We start from the raw sequence: 8409 nt of genomic DNA on the forward strand, positions 1-8409 counted from the left end.
GGTTATTCACTGTAAATTATACGGTCTTTTTCACTTCCAAAAACGGTATATAACCATAAAATTACATGTGATGTCCAATAAAGTTTTTCACTGTATATAGTAGGGGAATTTACCGTTAATCATTTAACAGGTTTTTACTGTAGCATTTTTACAGTCTTTTACCGTTAAAGCAGCAGGTGTTTAGGATGGAGTTTGACAAATTAAATTTATAGATTTTTATAATGCAATATTCTGTTTAAATGAAATTCAAATGTTTAAACAACAGCTAAATCATTTAAAGTGAAGTATAAAGTCAAGCTCCCCTTAAGAACAATGCATTTATAGATATATTGTACTACATTATATGCAATCTATTAAGAGATAAAAAAGGAAAGGTGAAAATATACTCAAGTCAAACTCCCTCTTCTCCATACGGGGCTCTTCATTGGTTTTGACTTGATCAGACAGAGCAGCTGGAATAAAAATAAAGAAATATAAAGGAACATATTGACATTGAATTGATGTTGAAAAATTAAGTCCTTTTGGCAGTTTCTGTTCATTTGTATAACTGCAGGAAAAACTTTTAGAAATGCCACATTAATAATATCAGTTGCATATGCTGTGCAATTAAAGTTGTTAGAGTATTTTCTTCCCTGTGTGTGAGTGAAATGACATCTCAATAAATAAATCAATAAAATAAAATACGAAGGCAGGACTTGATTTTGTCTACTGAGAATTGATTGGATAACTGGATGGGTAAGTTATTTTGATTAAAGATTATGAGGGCACATTAATTTGAAAACAAAAAAAAAAACACAATAATAATGTGCAAGAATCATCAATTTTGATTTCATAGTGACTTCAAAGAAACATGAACCATCAATGATAAATAATAGTGTTAGGTCATCATAAAAAGGTTCTTAAAAGAACATTTCAATTATCATTTCAATAACATCCATCCATCAAACCTTTTTCTAATCCATTTGTGTTTTGCAGGATCACAGGATTTCAGAAATGTCAGATATTTAATCAGTTTTTATGTTGATGAACCATTATGTTTACAGCATGCCTGAAATCGAATTTGGTTTTCATAATATGCATTTTTGTATTATAATAGAAAAATCACTGATTTGTGTTCTAATATGCAATTTCTTCAAAACAAAAACACAAAACAAACAACCAATAAAAAAAACAGTTAAAGGGGTCAATATGATGCTGCTAAAAAGAACGTTATTTTGTGTATTTGGTGTAATGAGTAAATTACATTGCGTAACTCACCAATGACGATCATATTGAAAGTTTTTATGGTATCATCATGACTGATGCTGATTTTTTTGGTGATTTTTCTGCTGTCACACTTTCGGTTTCTGTTTAAGCTTTGCCTTTTTCCTGAACTCTCGCTTCTGATGATCTCTGCTTCATAACGTCCAGCGTGTTCAGTTGTGATGTCTGTGATGATCAGAGATCCAGTCTTATAGTCCACCTCCAGTCTGTCTCTGAATCTCCCGTCTTCACCATCATATAAACAGCTCATATTGGGATGTCCATTGATCAGAGCTATGCGAGTGTCTTCAAAATACCACAGCATCTTGTCATGTTCTTTTTTGGTGATATCAGTGTGTAGAGTGACTGTGTCTCCCTCCATCACTGTCACCACATCATCACCAAAAACACCTGGAAACACAAATATATAGTTACTGTATAATGTTGAATTAATATCTAAAAACAATAGAATGGAAAGCCCCCACGAAAATACAAAAACAAGCCTGTGGGTCTGTTGTTTATCAAGGACAATGGTGTTTATCAACAGATCTTAGTAGAAAAGGTTCTGGCGGGCACATTAAAAAACATTTTAGGGGTTCCCATCATAGGATCATTTTATGGATTTAGTTTTAATTAATTATTTAGGCTTATTTTTCTTTCAAAGTTATACATTTTGTTAATATAATTCATTTGTAATTTTAATACAAATGTATGAATGCTTTATCACTAGAAAAAGTAACCTGTTAAACATTAAATTATTATGGAATCATTTTAGACATTCGTCATTATATAGAACCTTTTTTGGCTTTTTTCCTGGAGATATCTGGTAGAAAAATGAAAGAACTCCTGAGGCAGAGAAATATTTACAGCCTCAGATATTTTAACATTGAATTTTTTTTTTTAACATTTACATACTCTTCATGCACAGTTATTTAAAAATATATATTTTTTAATTATTTCTAGCCTACACATTTAAACCAGTGATGAGTGAGAATGAAAGATGTAGACGTAGTAAGAACAACACGATCATATGATATGCAGCCTGTGGGCAAACCAGTTTCATGCTGAGTCACTTGCCATTTATTCCGGAACAGGAATAACTAAATAAAATAAATAAATGCCGTCCAAAACACATAGAACAAGGAAAATCGTGGCACTATATTGCTAATATATATATATATAAAATAAAACACCGACAAATAAAATACAAGATAATATCGATGTGAAATTGTTATTTTCCATCGCTGAAAACGCGTTGAAGTTAGGCTACAAATTTAAATGTCTTACCGTGAAGGAGCAAAATGAACAGAGTGAGCACAAAACAGCATCCCATCATGTCAACAGCGGTGTCTGTTAGAATTTATTAAAATAGTGTTGCTCTATTTTAGGCTAATTATGGCTTTCTATTCCTGCCTCACTATAAAAGCCCGCGAGACTTTGATATAGTGTGTAAATATAAATAAATTTCGGATAATAAAAACGCATGACCTATTTATCCAGATAAAATGACAATAATCGTAATTTCGTAGGTCAAATTAAATACACGTATAGCCTGGCGACTGGTTAAAAAGAAAGAGAAAGCAAAAAAACCTACGTGATCTGAAAGCCCCAACCTCAGGGCTGGACCGTCAAACCTTTTTTTTCCATTCATTCATCTTATAATAACTCATTATTAGGGAGTCTCTAATATAAAACCACTGAAATGTAACCCATGTAAGCGCCACACTGTTTTTCCTCAGCAGAACGTGATCAATTGAATCGATCGATCTGGGGTGCGTTTCCCGTGTAACGACATAACTCGCTGATTAACCACCACAGTACGATGCATTGTTGAAACGAACTAGCTAGTCACGACTTTTTCCCGAACACGGTCGCGTCTCCGTCGTTTGAACCACATTAGTTCAACAACATCGGGCCATTGTTAATGACGCCACACGTATGTGGTGGAGGATCAACTTCTGCTATTTAACCAACCCGTTCTCATCAGTCTGCGTATAAATAGGCTTGTTTGAGATGCACCTTGCCTTGCCTGAAATGTAGGCGGCTGCAGTGAGGGGAGGAGTGAAATAAGAGCAGGCAAGATGGACAGTTCTGACCTCTAGAAGTGAACAGATACCAACGAGATCAAAGGCAGATATCGCGTTATTCTCACTCACATGCTGTGTTGCTAATAAACATGATATCACAGAATTGTCCAGAAACAGTGAGAACTTGGGCTACTAATCTCACAATCTGATTACACTCGTAAAGTGTAACCCTTCCCAGCAGGCCTGGCGCCAGGACCAGGACGCTCGAAATACATTATTTGGATAACACTTAACTAACACTTTAATACACTTTACATTTAACTAACATTAATTAATGGAACCTTATTGTAAAGTGTTACAATTTTATTAGCATATATGTTTACAAAACACTGTTAGATTAAACAGAAAAGCAAGCAGGTGTGCATGATTTGGCATGGCAGCCAATACAAATAATTAATAACCGTTTCCCACCTAAATTGTTTGGACCATCTCGGTTGCAGAATAACATCACTCTGTGCTTCTGAAATTATTATCTTTATCTAGGTATATATAGTGTAGTAGTTAGCTATCTCTTTGTTTTATGTGGCCGCTTGTCAAGCATGAAAAACACAAGTTTTATTTAAATTCTGAATATACAGCATGCAAAGACCGCTCCCTTTAAATTTACTAAAAACGGTCACTCATTCATCACGATCTCACAAAGTTCAATTTTAACCAATGAATGTGACTACACAATGTAAGCAACCCTGCTGCAATTTAGCCTACTCTTTTCAGGGCTGCAACAAACGATGAATTGACTAATCATCATTTATTTCACCAATTAATCAGTAGGCTTTGTTCTATTATTCTGCTTGTACAACGACACGCACAGTTTGACCGCATTAAGACCACAAATTTGAACGTGTTTCTCAATGCACACATTCTGGCTGTGTTAAGGTGGCAATTCTGAATTTTTTAAGGCATTAAAATCTATTTACCCTCATTTATAATCCTAATTTATAGTCCTAAACATGCACTTTTCACTTTGTTTTATGATCTTTCCTGATCATAATGCGTTTTCCAAATGTCTCTTGCAAAGTCATGTCTTCAGAAGTCAACTGATAATTTAAGAAGATATGTCTGTCAGAGGGGTCAGGAATTATAATGATCTGTCATGAAACTACAATGGACACGCACATGCTTTATTATATCTTCTGTGTCATATGTATCATATAATGTATATAATAATGTATTATATAATAATATATAATAATATACTTATTTCTGGTCCTTTGGTAGCAACAAACATCAATGGCCTGTGCCATCAGAAAATGTTTCAATGCAGGACAGCAGTTGCAGTTGCAGTGATGCAACAAGACAATTAACCAAAGCACACAAATAAAAACCAACACTAAAAAATCCCTTTAAATTTACTAAAAACGGTCACTCATTCATCACGATCTCACAAAGTTCAATTTTAACCAATGAATGTGACTACACAATGTAAGCAACCCTGCTGCAATTTAGCCTACTCTTTTCAGGGCTGCAACAAACGATGAATTGACTAATCATCATTTATTTCACCAATTAATCAGTAGGCTTTGTTCTATTATTCTGCTTGTACAATTAGTTACAATATTGAGTTACACATATTCTAACTAAAAACAAGGTAATCATCTAAGCGTTTGAGCGAATGTCAAGTGCTAAACAATTATATTATTATTGTACAAAAAGGCTGCAATTCCTTTTTTTTCTCAATACAAATAAATATATTTGGCACACAAAATGAGATGTCAGACAAAGAGACTCTCATTTACCATTTAATTAACTGTATGAAGAAGAATTTATTGTATAAAGCACAATATAAACAAACGTGACAAAAGTGCCGATTGCAAAGCTGATGCACTACCGCTATAATCAGATGTTTTCTTAACTGCTGTTTTCTCACCATTGTCATTTACGTATTTACATATTAAACTAAACGCCGCTTTCAGCTGCGTCTGGTCCGGCTGCTCCATGTGTGTCTTCATCTCTTGAATGGCATCGAGAGCTGAATTACAGTCTTGTACTACAGCGCCACCCCCCATTATTGCAGGCCCTTACATGAGGTCATATGAGGTCAAACGACTATTCGAATTTAAAAAAATTTTTTATTGTCCATGTTGTTGATAATGTCGACTAATTGTTTCAGCCCTAACTCCTTTTCAGGTTTACTTTTTCGCAAAGTCATTGCACCACAAATAGTGATGAATCCATCACTGATTTTGGAAAGAAAAAGAAAGTCACTGGCAGGATTCTTACCCTTCATGCATCATTCATGAACTCTTAAGTTTACAGACGTTTATTTTAAACCTTAAACACACAGTGCAATGTATAATTCAAAATACAAGTAAAACCATTGGAATATATGGAAAATTCCTGCACATTAACAAAGTACATTGTGCCCCATTTGTAGATTGAAAGACTGAAAGAAAATATACTGAAATTTTGTGATCCACTTCATAATTAGATAATTTTCTGCCAGTAAGAACAGTAAAGCTTGTGACTACTGCAACATATTTGTCGTCACAGCTAGTGCGCTTTCAGTGAAGGGTGGTCAGATCCTGTTGGGGGAGGATTTACACGCTAGACTGATATCTCACTTCTGTTGTGTCAAGCAGTCTGTTTTCAGATGTTATAATCGTACAGTGCTCAAAGAAAATGGTCCATGTTGTCATTTTATTCTGCATTTGTTTGTGCAAACTGGCTGGTAAGTGATAAATGTGTGTTTTATATGTCTATATGAGAAATAGGATGGATATGCATTCGATATTATTTTATGATATTCTGAAATTGAACAAGTATTTAAAATCTGGTTTGGATTCAGATCTAGCATCTCAGAATAACTTAAGAACAGATTCAGATTCTCTCAACTTTATGTATTTTTAATTTGTGTTAATTATGTCTTCTATCATTTAGCTTTTTTCCTGTCTGTAGTGCTGTTTTGTGTTCTTCATTTCGCTTTTAAATAATTACAGGGTACTGATCCTCGTAAATAAACCAACATAAAGTCATTAACCCTTAATCTGTGACAAACTCTCTATTCTTCAGGTGTGTTTGGTGATGAAGTGAAGTCAGTGTCAGTGCTGGAGGGAGATTCCGTCACTCTAGACTCTGGTGTTACTGAAATGATGGATGAAGATCTGATTATGTGGAGGTTTGGATATAATAAGACTTTAATAGCTGAAATCAATGTAATGGCCGACAGCATGACTGTATATGATGATGTTCCTGATGAGAGATTCAGAGACAGACTGAAGCTGGACGATCAAACTGGATCTCTGACCATCACAAACATCACAACTCAACATGGTGGATGTTATTATCTACAGACCAATATTGTGAGGAGTTTCAATCTCACTGTCTATGGTGAGTTAATATTTTTTAATTGTTGTAATTAAAGTATATCCTAGTTCATTTTTATTCTTGAAATTATAAATCTCAAGAGTCACAATTGACATCACAAACTCACCCTCAACACATTAAACACTGTCAGAAACAGCTATTTATTAATACTACAATTTAATATGATTTTACTAATCTTTTTAAGCTCGTCTACCTGCTCCTGTCATCAGCAGTAACTCTTCACAATGTTCTTCATCATCATCATCATCATCATCATATTGTTCATTGTTGTGTTCAGTGGTGAATGTGAGTCATGTGACTCTCTCCTGGTACAAGGGGTACAAGGATTGTCCAGCATCAGTGTGTCTGATCTCAGCATCAGTCTCTCTCTACCTCTGGAGGTGGAATATCAGGATAAAAACACCTACAGCTGTGTGCTCAACAATCCCATCAGCAACCAGACTCAACATCTGGACATTACTCAGCACTGTCACACATGTTCAGGTGAGATTAGCGTTTATTTACTCATCTCAGTCTACTGGTCATGTGCTGAAAAGATTGGTCAATTTACCCTTACACAAAGAAATTCAGAGGGTGAAATACAGCCAGTCTCAGTGAGAAGTTTGGTGGATTCTTAAATGCAAATTTGTAGAGTTGACCAATAGTTGTGCTTCAATACATTCAGCTACACTGAACAGCACACAGTGTGTTTGTATCTACTCAGCCACTTCTTTATACCTGAACTTTTCAATAAAGATGGCTGCATTAAGAAGAGCTGCTTGGAAAGAAGTTAGCTTTGAGACAGAACTAAATGATATTAATCTACAGGCCAAAAACAGTTGATTAGCATTGATTCGTTACGTAGTCCACAACCTGGAATACATGTGGCTTTCACACACTTCACATTCAGTCCCACTTTCTCTGACTTTGCCTGTAAAATTTGACTATGCAAATGTGAATGTAAATGTGTATTAATGGTGAAGTAGATGAGAAGGCAGGCAAAGAGACAGATCTAAATGCAAGAGGTTATTCTTTTTTAAACTCAAAGTCAAAACAAGAACCTAAAAACAAGGACAGTGGGGAACAGAAACACATCGACATTTGACAACTGAAAAAGCAAAAGGGGAAATGCAAATGAGGTACACCTGGGGGAGACAGTCACCTGATAAAACTACAAAGAACTACAAACGTGGCACTCGAGACAGGAAGTGACAAAAAGGCCTATAGCAAACATGTCATCAGAACCTGAATCAGAAGCATACAATAAACCGAGTATATGATGTCAACAAGTAAAGCAGCAAAAAAGTTGGATATTCACTTATCATCAGATCAAACTGACACTAATGATTGTGTCTTTCTATCATTACAGGCTCTCTGTCTCTGAAAGTGTTGATATTTTTTTCTGCTGTGGCTGGATCTCTGTTGATTGTGGCTGCATTCGGGATATTTCTCACGTGCAGGAAATGTAGAAAAACTGATCAAAAAGGCAAGTTGTTTGGCTGTTATCTATAAAGTGACATTGGGCAACGCTCTTTACTTGTCTCGCTCAGAAAAAAAAAACAGATTCTGCATTTCTCAAACTGCTTTAAAGCATACTGGAAATACACAGAAAGAAGTGCAATTCTGCATAAATTCAATTATACAGTAACTCAGAAACACAGTCCTACATGTACAAAAAAAAAAATGCAGAGCTCAGCTATGTTGTGATCTAGTTAAGATTGAGTTGTTGTTGTTTAATGCATCTATTATTATTTTCAAACAGTTCAGACAGTTCAGA

General features: G+C 35.0%; 1 pseudogene; it reads left to right on the forward strand.

Moving 5' to 3' along the window:
• LOC107709399 (uncharacterized) overlaps nucleotides 1–8409 on the forward strand; it is an 89947-nt pseudogene that overhangs the window by 9761 nt on the left and 71777 nt on the right.

This window comes from Sinocyclocheilus rhinocerous, unplaced genomic scaffold (genome assembly GCF_001515625.1).
Source record: "Sinocyclocheilus rhinocerous isolate Xijiao unplaced genomic scaffold, SAMN03320098_v1.1 scaffold2581, whole genome shotgun sequence".
NCBI lineage: Eukaryota > Metazoa > Chordata > Actinopteri > Cypriniformes > Cyprinidae > Sinocyclocheilus > Sinocyclocheilus rhinocerous.